This window comes from Caretta caretta, chromosome 2, assembly GCF_965140235.1.
Source record: "Caretta caretta isolate rCarCar2 chromosome 2, rCarCar1.hap1, whole genome shotgun sequence".
NCBI lineage: Eukaryota > Metazoa > Chordata > Testudines > Cheloniidae > Caretta > Caretta caretta.
In genome coordinates this window covers 43,730,105-43,745,966 of record NC_134207.1, presented here as the reverse complement: position 1 = coordinate 43,745,966, position 15,862 = coordinate 43,730,105, and the positions used below count along the sequence as shown (strand labels likewise).

The following is a 15,862-nucleotide window of genomic DNA, read 5'->3' as shown; positions in this document are numbered from 1 at the left end:
ATCAAGATGGGAATAGAGCTGGGTACAGTCTCAGCTCTATATGCACTGTTACAGTCAGTATCCTGTATCCTTTAAGAAAAGGAGTACTTGTGGCACCTTAGAGACTAACAAATTTATTTGAGCATAAGCTTTTGTGAGCTACAACTCACTTCATCAGATGCATTCAGTTGAAAATGCAGTGGGGAGATTTATATACATACAGAACATGAAACAATGGGTGTTACCATACACACTGTAACGAGAGTGATCACTTAAGGTGAGCTATTACCAGCAAAAAGAAAAGGAGTACTTGTGGCACCATAGAGACAAACCAATTTATTTGAGCATAAGCTTTCGTGAGCTACAGCTCACTTCATCGGATGCATACTGTGGAAAATACAGAAGATGTTTTTATACACACCGACCATGAAAAAATGGATGCTTATCACTACAAAAGGTTTTCTCTCCCCCACCCCACTCTCCTGCTGGTAACAGCTTATCTAAAGTGATCACTCTCCTTACAATGTGTATGATAATCAAGGTGGGCCATTTCCAGCACAAATATCATACACATTGTAAGGAGAGTGATCACTTTAGATAAGCTGTTACCAGCAGGAGAGTGAGGTGGGGGGAGAGAAAACCTTTTGTAGTGATAAACATCCATTTTTTCATGGTCGGTGTGTATAAAAACATCTTCTGTATTTTCCACAGTATGCATCCGATGAAGTGAGCTGTAGCTCACGAAAGTTTATGCTCAAATAAATTGGTTAGGCTCTAAGGCGCCACAAGTACTCCTTGTCTTTTTGCGAATACAGCCTAACACGGCTGTTACTCTGAAACCTGTCATATTACCAGCAGGAGAGCGGGGGGGTAGGGGGAAGGGGGAGGGAAGCTTTTGTAGTGATAATCAAGGTGGGCCATTTCCAGCAATTGACAAGAACGTCTGAGGAACGGTGGGGGAGGGGAATAAACATGGGGAAATAGTTTTACTTTGTGTAATGACCCATCCACTTCCAGTCTCTATTCAAGCCTAAGTTAATTGTATCCAGTTTGCAAATTAATTCCAATTCAGCAGTCTCTTGTTGGAGTCTGTTTTTGAAGTTTTTTTGTTGAAGAACTGCAACTTTTAGATCTGTAATCGAGTGACCAGAGAGACTGAAGTGTCCTCCAACTGGTTTTTGAATGTTATTATGCATTTAGCTGTATGGAATGGAAATCGATCAACTTCATGAAAAAACTTGTACAGATAGACAGACAGACATCTTCCTTTCCAAATGCAAACAGATGGACATCATACAAAAAGGACTGAAGGTAAAAAATCCATTACAATCTACATACCACAGACTATGCTGACGGCTTGTGCCACACGCTCTCAAAGAAATTGCGGAACTACCTGATCAACATCCTCTACAGCAAACAGGGAAAGATTAAGAATGAGCTCTCAAAAATGGATACTCTCCTAAAAAACCAACTTTCCACACAAACTTCCTCATGGCTGGACTTTACAAAAACTAGACAAGCCATTTACAACACACACTTTGCTTCTCTACAAAAGAAAAAGGACACTAAACTATCTAAACTACTACATGCCACAAGGGGCCACAACAGTAGTTCCCTTAACCCACCCAGCAATATTGTTAATCTATCCAACTATACTCTTAGCCCAGCAGAAGAATCTGTCCTATCTCGGGGCCTCTCCTTTTGTCCCTCCACCCCCACGAACATGATACAGTTCTGTGGTGACTCAGAATCCTATTTTCAACGTGTCCGACTCAAGGAATATTTCCAACACACCTTTGAACAACATACTAACCCACAGAGACCTTCCTACCAAGACTACAAAAAGACGGATTCTGGGTGGACTCCTCCTGAAGGTCGAAACAACAGACTGGACTTCTACATAGAGTGCTTCCGCTGACGTGCACGGACTGAAATTGTGGAATAGCAGCATCACTTGCCCCATAATCTCAGCCGTGCAGAACACAATGCCATCCACAGCCTCAGAAATAACTCTGACATCATAATCAAAAAGGCTGACAAAGGAGGTGCTGTCGTCATCATGAATATGATGTCGGAATATGAACAAGAGGCTGCTAGGCAGCTCTCCAACACCACTTTCTACAAGCCATTACCCTCTGATCCCACTGAGAGTTACCAAAAGAAACTACAGCATTTGCTCAAGAAACTCCCTGAAAAAGCACAAGAACAAATCCGCACAGACACACCCCTGGAACCCCGACCTGGGGTATTCTATCTGCTACCCAAGATCCATAAACCTGGAAATCCTGGACGCCCATCATCTCAGGCATTGGCACGCTGACAGCAGGATTGTCTGGCTATGTAGACTCCCTCCTCAGGCCCTACGCTACCCAGCACTCCCAGCTATCTTCGAGACACCACTGACTTCCTGAGGAAACTACAATCCATCGGTGATCTTCCTGAAAACACCATCCTGGCCACTATGGATGTAGAAGCCCTCTACATCAACATTCCACACAAAGATGGACTACAAGCCGTCAGAAACAGTATCCCCCATAATGTCACAGCAAACCTGGTAGCTGAACTTTGTCCCCAAATGTGAAATAGTTATGGGTGAGGACAAAGTCACAATGTATACCTTCAAATCAGCGGCACTGCTAGGGGTACCCGCATGGCCCCACAGTATGCCAACATTTTTAGGGCTGACTTAGAACAACGCTTCCTCAGCTCTCGTCCCCTAATGCCCCTACTCTACTTGCGCTACATTGATGACATCTTCATCATCTGGACCCATGGAAAAGAAGCCCTTGAGGAATTCCACCATGATTTCAACAATTTTCATCCCACCATCAACCTCAGCCTGGACCAGTCCACACGAGAGATCCACTTCCTGGGCACAACGGTGCTAATGAGCGATGATCACATAAACACCATCCTATCCCGGAAACCTACTGACCGCTATTCCTACATACATGCCTCCAGCTTTCATCCAGACCACACCACACGATCCATTGTCTACAGCCAAGCTCTACCATACAACCACATTTGCTCCAACCCCTCAGACAGAGACAAACACCTACAAGATCTCTAGCAAGCATTCTTACAACTACAATACCCACCTGCTGAAGTGAAGAAAGAGATTGACAGAGCCAGAAGAGTACCCAGAAGTCACCTACTACAGGACAGGCCCAACAAAGAAAATAACAGAACGCCACTAGCCATCACCGTCAGCCCCCAACTAAAACCTCTCCAACGCATCCTCAAGGATCTACAACCTATCCTGAAGGATGACTCATCACTGTCACAGATCTTGGGAGACAAGCCAGTCCTTGCTTATAGACAGCCCCCCCAACCTGAAGCAAATATTCACCAGCAAACACACACCACACAACAGAACCACTAACCCACGAACCTATCCTTGCAACAAAGCCCATTGCCAACTGTGTCTACATATCTATTCAGGGGACACCATCATAGGGCCTAATCACATCAGCCACACTATCAGAGGCTTGTTCACCTGCACATCTACCAATGTGATAGATGCCATCATGTGCCAGCAATGCCCCTCTGCCATGTACATTGGCCAAACTGGACAGTCTCTACATAAAAGAATAAATGGACACAAATCAGACTTCAAGAATTATAACATTCAAAAACCAGTCGGAGAACACGTCAATCTCTCTGGTCACTCAATTACAGACCTAAAAGTGGCAATTCTTCAACAAAAAAAACTTCAAAAACAGACTCCAACAAGAGACTGCTGAATTGGAATTAATTTACAAACTGGATACAATTAACTTAGGCTTGAATAGAGACTGGGAGTGGATGGGTCATTACACAAAGTAAAATTATTTCCCCATGTTTACTCCCCACCCCCACCGTTCCTCAAACGTTCTTGTCAACTGCTGGAAATGGCCCACCTTGATTATCACTATAAAAGGTCCCCCCCCACCCCCAGCTCTCCTGCTGGTAATAGCTCACCTTAAGTGATCACTCTGGTTACAGTGTGTATGGTAGGTTTCAGAGTAACAGCCGTGTTAGTCTGTATTCGCAAAAAGAAAAGGAGTACTTGTGGCACCTTAGAGATTAACCAATTTATTTGAGCATAAGCTGTAGCTCACGAAAGCTTATGCTCAAATAAATTGGTTAGTCTCTAAGGTGCCACAAGTACTCCTTTTCTTTTTGCGAATACAGACTAACATGGCTGTTACTCTGAAACCTGTCTGTATCCTTTATTTCCAGTAGCACCCACAGAGTGCTAGTTGCTTTCCAAACATCAAATGTCATTGTTCACGAGATGAACTCAAGACTATAATATACTCCAAGAAGTCATTCTGATACAGTATACTTGCATCTATTGCAACAGAACTTGAAAAAGATAATGTGTTTTTACTATGAAAATGTTATGTGGCAGTACAGAGACACAATATATGGGTTAAAGTTTTCTTTAATTCTCTCAGATTTCATAATTGGGTTTCCAGAATTATTTGTTTTAATTACATGACAGATATTGATCAAGAATACAGTCAAAGCTTAGTAGGCCTCCATGTGATACAAACATCTCTGTCCTTTTGGGAACAGGACACAGACACAGTTTTGGTAGCCACTGTATACTCCAGTTGCACAAATCTTTTTCTGCACTGTTTTGCACTCTAGTGGTCTACTAGCTGCACAGCAACTCTTCGAAGAACATTCACACAAAAGCAATTAAGGGGCTACTGTTAAGAAAACACACTTCTTAAAAGATTTAGTTACAAAAATGCTTAGTATTAATTACTGTTTTATAATTGTGGTTTACCTAACTAGACAAACAGAGTGCATGTATGAAGCTACTGGCAGAGCTACACCTGGATGGAAGAATGATCACCATTTGATTTCACCCTATATGTTAGTCACTTTCAGTGTGGTTGTATTAGGAAGCACTCTTCTTTTAAGTGATATCTTTGCTTTTCCCTTATCATATTCAAGATTTGCAAGCCTCTTCTATGGCTCTGTTGATGCAACCGGGGGCTACTCTTCTTGTATATATAATAATTCAATATCTGTTCCTTTGTTGCTGTTAAACTTAAGAACCTTTAACAGGCAGATATCTTTATGCATCTATGGAAAGATTTAGGTTTACTGCATTGTTTTTATAAATGTACTATTTTTACTTGAATAAAAATTATACCAGTCAACTTTATTACAAGTTACAAGGGTTATACTTCACATACTATCTATGTTTTCTTAGGACCAATCTTCTTTTAAATTATAAACTCTGGGCAAGGATTGTCCTTTACTATCACTTCTGGGGGAATTCTGTGCCACTGTGCATGTGCAGAATTCATGTCCCCAGCAGAATTTTTTTTCTCTGCAGAAAATACAAAGAAATGTTCTGCCAGAGAGGTACTGCAGTTATGCCTTTCACCCACAAGGGGATGCTGTGGTGCCAAAACAGAGGGCAGCTGCTCCAGGCAGGAGCAGACCTCTACAGATAGGGAGGAGAAAAGGCTGCCTTCCTCAGAGCGCCTTGCCCAGAAGGCCAGGTGAGGAGGCATGGAATATGGGGGGCACAGAGAAAGCAGGGCACATAGAGCTGCAGGGGGTGAGACAGGTTCAAAAGAGCTAGTGGGAGGACAGACTGGAGCAGGGCCTGAATGGGAGTGGGGGTGCAGGGCCACATTGGGATGAGGGAAGGGGGTGGCTGAGTGAGTGTGCAGGGGCACATGGGGAAAGGGAAGAGGGGGTGCAAGGATATATGGAGACAGGAGGTGAACGGACACATGGGGACAGGGGCAGATATACCTGACTGAATGAGAGAGGCAAGGGGTCAGCCAGGGTCTGCATGGGGGAGGCTCCCCAACTCCCTAACAACCCCCCCCCCCGCAAAAAAAACCTGTTCCATACTTCTCTCACCTACATCCAACTACCCACCATGTTCACTCCCAGCCTTCTTTCCAGCAATTACTTCCTTCTCCCTCAGTTCCTCTGTTACCCCTTACTCCCACAAGCCTTTGCACTACTTCTGAGGGGTGCAGGAAATATGTTTCTGTATTGTAGTTTAAATGAATTATTGCTCAAGTTCTTTATTAATATGCCTAGTAAGGAATTTATTTGTCAAAAAACATTTCCTGAATCTTCTTTGTTGTCTGTATTGTTACAGACATACTTGCTGTCAGGTATGTTGAAATAAATTACCAAAATAATTGAAACTGGTTTGATTATATTGTGTTATTTTGACAAATAAAATATGCAACATTTTAAAATATTGCGTGCAGAATTTTTAATTTTTTGGTGCAGAATTCCCCCAGGAGTATATTATGTATCTGTACAGCCCATACGATATTTTGGGTGCTATTGTAATATTATACATTGCATACAATGCATATAATGTATTATTGTATACAGGGTGTATTGCAAAGCATAATGTAAAGAACATAGAAAAAAATATAAAAAGCAAGAGAATAATTTTACACTAGCTCACTTTTTCTCAATGTACATACACTCCTACTTTTACTAAAGCAAACAGTGAAAGAATACCCTTTATGTACAAATACATACAAATTTTTAGAATACAACTGAGCAGATCTGTATAGATACGTAAGGTTCCAGGCCTCTTAGAAAAATTCCCATATTGGAACAGGTCCTTCTCCTGCAACTGACTGGTAGGTAGGTGCATTTTCTCCAGTGTTTGTCTGAGAGATGGCTTTCAATATTACTCATCTTTACAGGCATTCATTACCATTGTATTGCAATTTATATATCAGGAAGGAATGTGAGTGGTCTTGTTGCAGTTGGTTATACTATTCACATGTATCAAGTTAAGCATTTACCTAAATGTTCATGGGAGCTGGGCCTTAAATTTCATGCAAGAATGGCCCTTAAATTATTGCACTGCCCAGTTTGTTTGCATTTTTTAATATTGTGAAGGGAGCAGATACCATGTTCAAGATGTTTATATAGCAATCTTAGACCGCAGATGGCTCACCTTCCCTACCCTGATAACATCAGGTCAAATCATTGTATAGGAATAATAATCAAGAACATCCAAAATAGGTACAAAATACAATGCAATTTGGACAGCACTGGCCCATCTTGATCTACCCACCTAACTGGCAGTAACTTCCAGCTATCACCTTGTGAAATAGCGCAAATTAATCTGGAAAGTTTGTGTTATACATGGTATGCACATTGGATCTCTAAAATCCAAATACTTAATTTTAAATGAAGTCCATTGAAAAAGAGTTTCCAGGGTCAGTGCAGTCTTAAAAGATTCTACCCCAACAAATCAGGAGAACCTGAGATTTTAACGAATTTCACTTTATACCCCAAAACTTTACCAAAGGTTTTAATCAAAAGTAATAGGTATGGAATGTTCAGGAACAGAAAAAAGTAGATAAATATACAAATCAACTTCTTGTCAATGCCTGAGACTAACATCTTTGGGCTAGTCTACATTGGCAATGCTAAAGCGCTGTCATGGCAGCATTTTAATGTGCCTTGTGTGATCAGGTCGCAGCACTGGGAGAGAGCTCTCCCAGTGCTCTAAAAAATCCACCTCAATGAGGGGCATGGCTCCCAGAGCTGGGGCACTGCTTACACTTGCACTTTACAGAGCTGCAACATGCTGCGCTCAGGGGGGTGTTTTTTCACACCCCTGAGTGAGAAAGTTGCAACGCTGTTAATTGCCAGCGTACACAAACCCCTAAATAGCAGCACTATTTCTTATTGCCTGTACTAGGGGTTCAAGACTGATGCATTACTTTAATTTCAATTTGTATACATATAACTGGAAACACACATTTACTGGGTTATGTATCCTCTACCTCAAAACAAAAAAAGATAGAGCTTATTTCTGATGAGAAGGCAGAGCATATCTAATTCTACAGGACAAGTGGCTGGAAGAAAACTGGGAGAGCACTTTAGAGAAGAGAGGTGACTGCCAATATTCTCACACTGGGGCATAGCCACGTAGCATTCAAGCCCACCCAAATCTGAGTCAGGGTATAGTGCTGCCACAGCAGCCCAGAGCATCACTCAGGCACCTGAAATCCAGGACAGGAGCTATGCGCCCGCCCTTCAGAAAACTATGCTCCGGCAACTCTGCCTTGCCATTTTCTGCACTGCCCCGTGCACGTGCCCAGCTCAGCAGGTAAAGCCCAGTGTCTGGAGACACCTAGGAAGAGGGCGTGGCATCAGGGGAGAAGCTGAGTTAGCACAGTCTGTCATTGCCCCTCCACCCAAAAGCCAGGGCCCACCAAAATTTCCACTCCTAAGTACTCCACTATCTCAAACATACAGGGGCAATATTCCGTTTTCCCCTCTTAGGCCTCACACTCCAGTCACGGCAGTAAGATTGTTCCAGAGACGAGCCAGATTAAAAATTAGCAAAAGGAAACGTCGCTTTACCGATCGGCTGGGCGAACACACCCTGATGCCCACAGCAGGCATCGCCCAGCAGGGATGAGCTGCTGGGCAGGGCAGATTTGTCACAGAGGCAGGGCTCAGGACCCTCCGCCAAGCCAGCAGCTTGCTTACAAGTACCCTCTGCTCCCCCTTCCCCCGGCACTCACTGCCAGGCCCCTTGCGGGTGCGTCAGGCGGGACGCTCACTGCCCCCCCCCCACCCCCGCGCGGGACTGCAGCATCCGCGTACTGTCCCCGGAGGAGAGCTGCGCTCCCCCTGCCGGGAAGGAGGTAGCGGACTCCGCCGCCTCCTCAGTCACTGCGCCCCTGCCCCACACACCCGAGCGCCCCCGCCCCACTCACAACGCGCTCAAGTCAACCGTCCCGCCGCAGCCACCGGCTCCCGTCAGCCACCTGCCACACAGCGCATGCGTCCTCCTTTCCTCCCACCGGCCATCGTTCAACCGCGCATGCTCCGATCGCTCATCCTCACTCCACCAGCTATCCTGCACCCGCGCGTGCCCACTGCCCTCTCCCCTCTCTTGAACGGGTTTGCTGGGTGCTGCATTGCGCATGCGCGTGCTGCCACCCACAGTATGGTGGTCCTGCTGGGGTCATCCCCGGTGTGTGACAAGCAGCCGTCAAGCAATAGCAGTCGCAAAATGCACTGCTGCTTGCCGTTGCGGCGGTGCTTGGAAACCAACTGAGAACCGAGAGAGTGTGTGTGGTGTGAGGTGCCGCCGGGCTGGGCGGTAAGTGGGTCTCTGGGACGGGGAGCGGTTAACCGTGCGTGGTGGGGCCTATCTCCAAGGGTTGTGGGGGGGTGGAGCTGCGGGATCCCATCCCCAGCGGGGGGTGCCGCGCGTGCACTGGCCCCTGAAGCCAGCGTGACACGGCCAAGAGCCGGGGATGGTGCGGGAGGAGCGGGGTATAGGGCCAGGCGGGCGCCTGAGGGGCTGACCCGGTGAATAACGGCTCGTCGCCAGGGATTCTCTGGCAGCGGCCTGCGGGGGATTCAGTCAGCGAGAAATCGGAGGTGGAGATGTGACTTCGAGCTATATATCTGCCAGCGGAAAACTGGCAGCATCTGTCCGTCCAAGTCGCTGACTTTCCTCCCCTTGCATAATGACAGGTTTCAGAGGAACAGCCGTGTTAGTCTGTATTCGCAAAAAGAAAAGGAGTACTTGTGGCACCTTAGAGACTAACGAATTTATTTGAGCATGAGCTTTCGTGAGCTACAGCTCACTTCATCAGATGTTTACCGTGGAAACTGCAGCAGACTTTATATACACACAGAGAATATGAAACAATACCTCCTCCCACCCCACTGTCCTGCTGGGCTAGCACCAGCAGGAGAGTGAATTTGTGTGGGGGGTGGAGGGTGAGAAAACCTGGATTTGTGCTGGAAATGGCCCACCTGTTGATCACTTTAGATAAGCTATTACCAGCAGGACAGTGGGGTGGGAGGAGGTATTGTTTCATATTCTCTGTGTGTATATAAAGTCTGCTGCAGTTTCCACGGTAAACATCTGATGAAGTGAGCTGTAGCTCACGAAAGCTCATGCTCAAATAAATTCGTTAGTCTCTAAGGTGCCACAAGTACTCCTTTTCTTTTTCCTCCCCTTGGTGGTCAGTTAGCTCTGCTCCAGATCCATCAGTGTCTCACCCACTTACCCAGATACAGTTTGTAAGAGCATTAACTTCTAAAAACTTTACCTATTACGTCATTTAATTTAAATTTCAAGAATCTGCATTTAAAGTGTAATCTTTTTTTCCTCTGTAGTAGCATATAAGAATGTGTTCCCGTTTGTACTGCCATTCAGTTTGTGTAAATTGATCGAATGTTACCTGTATGTAACTAAACTTAATTGAAATGTTGCTAATTACACCTTGCTTCCAATCTGGCCTTAAAACGAATAACAGCTAAAAACAAAATCTGAAGTATAGCAATAACATTGCTAGTCTCCACCTTTCACAATTGTAAGAAAAGTTTTAGATAACAGTATGGGGGTTTCAGAGTAACAGCCATGTTAGTCTGTATTCGCAAAAAGAAAAGGAGTACTTGTGGCACCTTAGAGACTAACCAATTTATTTGAGCATGAGCTTTTGTGAGCTACAGCTCACTTCAACTCACGAAAGCTCATGCTCAAATAAATTGGTTAGTCTCTAAGGTGCCACAAGTACTCCTTTTCTTTTTGCAGTATGGGGGTGAAGTTCAGCTGGTGATGTCTCTGTAAGCAAGTGTTGGCAGAGAGGAGCACTTCTCATTTTGGGATTATTAGTGAAATTAGTGAAACTTCATACAGAACCAAGTTTTCATTTTAAAGCATATTTTCTCTCCCTTCGGGAAAGAAGTATCTGTAAATTGTTACAGAAGGATTACTGAATTCACATTTTTACCGCACAAATTTGTATTTATCTTATAATGTGTAAAAGTAGTATGTGTCAAATATGTGCATGCCAGGTTCAATCTTGCTTTTGACTCTAGTTGTTGGAAAATAGCAAACAATGAGTCTAACTTTAAAAAATACATTCTTAAATGCTTATTTATAGTGGAAGGTTATATACCTATCTTGATTTTTGCAGATTTCTAAATTTTAGTGGTATTTTTATTTTTTCACGTATACTGAAAATTAAGAGAGGTTGGGTAAGGAATGGTGTTATTGGTAAGGAATGGTGTCCCTATACTCTGTTTGTCAGAGGGTAGAGATGGATGACAGAAGAGAGATCACTTGATCATTACCTGTTAGGTTCACTCCGTCTGGGGCACCTGGCATTGGCCACTGTCGGTAGACAGGATACTGGGCTGGATGGACCTTTGGTCTGACCCAGTATAGCCATTCTTATGAGGTTGCTAGCACTTTTGAGGAAGGATTATTATTCAAAATTATCTTGACAAATTGAGAATTGGTCTGAAAGCAACAAGGTGAAATTCAGTAAAGACAAGTGCAAAGTACTACACTTAGGAAGAAAAATCAATGCACAGCTACAGAATGGGGAGTAACTGGCTAGGCAGTAGTACTGCTGAAAAGAATCTGGGGGTTATAGTGGTTCATAAATTGATTGAGTCAACAATGTGATGCAATTGCAAAAAAGGTTAATGTAATTCTGGGGTGTATTAATAGGAGTGTCATACGTAAGATACAGGAGGTTATTGTTCCACTCTACTTGGTACTGATGAGGTCCCATCTGGAGAACTGTCTCCAGTTCTGGACTACCACTCTTTAAGTAAGATGTGGACAAATCAGACAGAGTCCGAAGGAGACCAACAAAAATAAGAGGTTTAGAATTCCTGACCAATGACGAAAGTGTAAAGAAACTGAGTCTTGAGGAAAGACCGTTAGTCCTGAGGGGGGAAAAAAACAGTAAATTCACTCTTACTGGCCCTCATTTTAGACCAAAACTTGACACTAGGTCCCCACAGTTTCTTATCCTTCTTATAAATTATGTAAAATAAAGAATTATGAAATATTATTCTAAATAAATGATTTGTCATCTTAAAGTTCCTGTATTAACTATTCTCTTGTGTCTCTTATTTTTGGGTTATTATCCCACATTTAGATATCAGCATACTGAGAGCAATGACTATAAATAAGGATCAATATTCTGACTAGTTGGCACACATTCTTTCAATATAATATTACAATTATCCTCACATTGGGTTTACCTAGAAGATTTAAAAATGGTCACTTTTTCTTTTTAATAAATTCTTGTTTTAGAAATATAGTTGTTAGGCTAGGTATCAGAACTTGATTGTTTCTCAGCACTATACACTTGCTTGCATTAATGCTTTTTTTAAAAATCTAAACTGCATCTTATGGTCTGGATATAACTTCAGTTAGTTAGATAAGTATGTTTCATCAGTTCAAGCAATTTGACCTTACCAGACTTCAGCTGTAACTTTTTTTTACATAATATTATATTGTTTTTGATTGCATTGATCTGAACATAAGATTTTGGAGTAATCCTTTGCTTTAGTGTCCATTTACAGGAAGAATAAAGCTGTGACCTTGTAAACTCACGTTAACTTACTGGCCTTGTTTTTTAGCTCCGTATAGAGTCTATTTGTTGTATTAAAAACATTGATTTGGATACATTTCTAAATCTCCCATTGAGCGCTCTGGGAACCTGCTTCTAAGATCACAAATGTTTTGGATTCAAAAGCTGTCTTTCCAAACACCTTCAGGAGGTAGTTTCAGTTGAAATAATGCTCTCAAAAATACACTGACACATCTCCTTGTTTTATCAAATAGAAAACTGAATGAAATTAAGTAACTAAAAGCTAAAGTTTTTCTGACCGTAAATTTGAATTTAAATTCTTAATTTATTCTGCAATAATAAATGGGGGTCTAAAATCTCCATTCCATTGGGCCTGTGTCATTAGCGCTAAAGTATACCCATAATCAGCTTCAGAAGTGCCCTTGTTCAGAAATGTCACTTTTCAAAATTACATCAGGAAATGGGCTCTTCCATTTCTTTCCGCGGATAATAGAACACAAATGTACATACGTAGTTTATTGACTTTACCAATGTTCAATGTCTCTGCTCCAAAGGTACTAATGCTCCAGCTGATGCCCTCCAGAAAAGGAGTCAAATATGTGTATGTGTTTTGAAGAAAAGGTTTCAAAGTGGTTTGGTGAAGAGGTCCTTTTCCTAGATTTGCCACTGTCCTTCTCTGGGCAAGATAGCTTACTTGTCTTGGCCTTGGTTTCCCCATGTGTAAAACGGGAATAAGGACACTTGGTTTCCTTTGTAAAAACACATTAAAATGTATAAATGAAAAGCACTGAAAGAAAAACATTTAATATAAATAAAGTTTAGAAGAAAAATGAATTGAGTGATTAGATTAAGGTGCCATAATTACAGCTACTGTACCATTCCAGAAGCTCTCAACCCTGCAAATTGCTGAGCACCTTCAACTCCCTTTTTCCTCAATGGAAATACAGGGTGCTCTGCGCCTTCCAGAATTGGGTTCCATGTTTGGTTCAGTTTGGGGGTAGTGTTCTAATTTATTTTAGAATAATTTTCAGAAGTATTTTTTTAAAACGTGAGATGTCATTAATGCCATTATTGATTAGGAGCAAAAGATAGCATAAAGTACATGCTTATCCTGAGAGAGAAATTGATCCCACTGGTTGAATTAATTGTTGGCACCCATTTAAAAAAACAGCAGTTAAATTTAAAAAACAAAACCCCTCTTAAGTGGATTAAATTCGACCTTTTTTAAGACTTAGAAGCTGAAATGCTGTAATCTTAAAACATTTTACTTTCAAACCCTCTGGGTGGGAGTTTGGGTATGGGAGGGGTTGCGGGCTTTGGGCTCGGGCAGGGGTTGGAGTGTGGGAGCGGGTGAGGGGTGCGGCGCTTACCTCGGAATGCTCCCTAAAGCAATTGGCACATCCCTCTGGCTGCGGCTCCTAAGCGGGGGGACCGGAGGCCTCCGTGCACTGCCCCGCCCATAGACTGCCTCCGCAGCTCCCATTAGCCATAGTTCTTGGCCAGTGGGAGCTGCGGAGTCGGTGCTCGGGGCGGGGACAGTGCATGGAGACCTCTGGCCCCCAACACAGGGGCCGCAGAGACGTGCCCGCCACTTCTGGGAGCAGCAGTGAGCCAGGACAAGTAAACCTGTTCCCCAGCATGCTGGAGGCGTGCCTCAGAGGGAGGGGGAGGAGTTTCTCAGCGGGGCCTGCAGACCCCCTGGAGTCCCCCCGAGGATCCCTAGTGATCTGCGGTTCCCAGTTTGAGAAACACTGATCTAGACCATCCCTGACAGGTGTTTGTCTAACCAGCTCTTAAAAATTTCCAATAATGGAGATTCCACAACCTTCCTACGCAATTAATTCCAGTGCTTAACTACCCTGACAGTTAGGAAGTTTTTCCTAATGTCCAACCTAAACCTCCCTTTTAAGCTCATTGCTTCTTGTCCTAATAACCTTAGCAGTACTTCCCCATGTGTTAACCAATTGCACTACTAGAGCACTGAAGGATGACTTCCATATCCAGACAGTTCAAGTGGCTTTTCCTAACATAGGAGGATGGGATATCTGAGGCGGAACTCCAGTTATCAATTTCTACATTACTTATTTGGCAAAAAACAAGTCTGTGAATCTAGAAAGTTGTTGACATTGTTTCATGCTGTGAAAGTAACAGGGTGGATTTGATTTAAATCATTGGTCAGGAAGACTCGATTTAATCATGGTTTTCTACATAAAAGTGCATTCTTGTTGGTTGTTATAACCTTAATACATATTCTTCACAACTCAGAGATAGATGTAGGTTTCATTTTTAGAAGGTACACGCTATACATTTTTAAACAGTGATTTATTTTGAAAACTTTTCAGATTAGTGTTACAACACTTTACAACATTTTGCAACATTTTACAGAAGCAGTATTGTTTGCAACACAGAGACCACTGGTTTAAAACACAGCCACTGTTCACATACCTGTCACTAGCTGGCTGACCCGACAGGCACTCAGGAGCTACAAGCCCCCAAAATGTTGAGTAACCTCAGGGGCAGGAGAAATCAGTGTTCCAGAACTGTACTGTACACTGGACACGTGGCTCTTGGAGAGAGCCAGCACTGTAGGGGGGTCTTATAATCATTCCTGTACCCACATTTTCCACAGGCTGTGTTCATTATTGAAGATATCTCGCTTAGGGTTAGGGTTTCTGCACACTGTGTGGCATGGCAGTGTGTACGCCTCGGGAGTTATAACGCAGAAAGCTGCTTTACTGTGCAGAAACTTGCCAGTGTAGACAAGGCCTTAGTTACAATGAGTTAATTAACATGTTTTTAAATGCCACTTAGCACCTACCGTAGACACAGTAGTAACTAAAAATGTGTTTTAGATATGAGCAGTTAACATGTTTTTAGAGGTGTTAAATTGTTTATACACTGGATGCAAAATTATATTTTAAAATGTTAGCTAACATTTTCAAACATGAGCTGTTTTTAGGCTTGGAAGGATTAGATTTTTATAGGTAAGTTTTGATTTCACTGTACACACACAAATGAACAACAAATATTTCCATTGGTAATTGAAATTTAAAGATAGGCAAAGTAAGAAAAATGCTGCTTGTGAACTTATTAGAGTTTGATTTAAGGATATTTACTCTGAATATTTTGACATGCAATGTTTACAGTTTGTGTTTTTAATGTTTATAAATGCTTTAATTTTTTGAATCTCAACAACTATTGTCATTAATAGGGCCCTAGCAAATTCACAGCCATGAAAAACGCATCACGGACCGTGAAATCTGGTCTTGCCCTGTGAAATCTGTATATTATAGGGTAAAAGCACACACAAGACCAGATTTCACAGGGGAGACCAGAGTTTCTCATATGGAGATCCTGACCCAAAAGGGAGTTGCAGCGGGGTCACAAGGTTATTTTAGGGGGGTTGCAGTATTGCCACCCTTACTTCTACACTGTCTTCAGAGCTGGGTGGCCGAGAACAGCAGCTATTGGCCACATGGCCAGCTCTGAAGGCAGTGCCCCGCCAGCAGCAGTGCAGAAGG

At 42.9% G+C, this 15,862-nt stretch overlaps 2 protein-coding genes across 6 annotated transcripts in view; one reads left to right on the top strand and one right to left on the bottom strand.

Moving 5' to 3' along the window:
- RAD54B (RAD54 homolog B) overlaps nucleotides 1-8,906 on the bottom strand; it is a 124,060-nt gene extending 115,154 nt beyond the window's left edge. Inside the window, exon 1 of one of the 2 annotated variants that reach the window (XM_048841216.2) lies at nucleotides 8,706-8,906. The gene's annotated coding sequence lies outside the window, so the exon portion shown is untranslated. The remainder of the gene's footprint in view (nucleotides 1-8,705) is intronic. The other variant, XM_048841217.2, reaches the window with a different exon arrangement.
- The window catches only part of LOC125632675 (RING finger protein 151), a 39,296-nt gene continuing 32,330 nt past the window's right edge, over nucleotides 8,897-15,862 (top strand). For 2 of the 4 annotated variants that reach the window (XM_048841241.2, XM_048841240.2), the window contains exon 1: nucleotides 8,898-9,094. The gene's annotated coding sequence lies outside the window, so the exon portion shown is untranslated. Of the gene's footprint in view, nucleotides 9,095-15,862 lie in introns of all 4 variants that reach the window. The other 2 variants (XR_012666916.1, XM_048841239.2) reach the window with 2 other exon arrangements.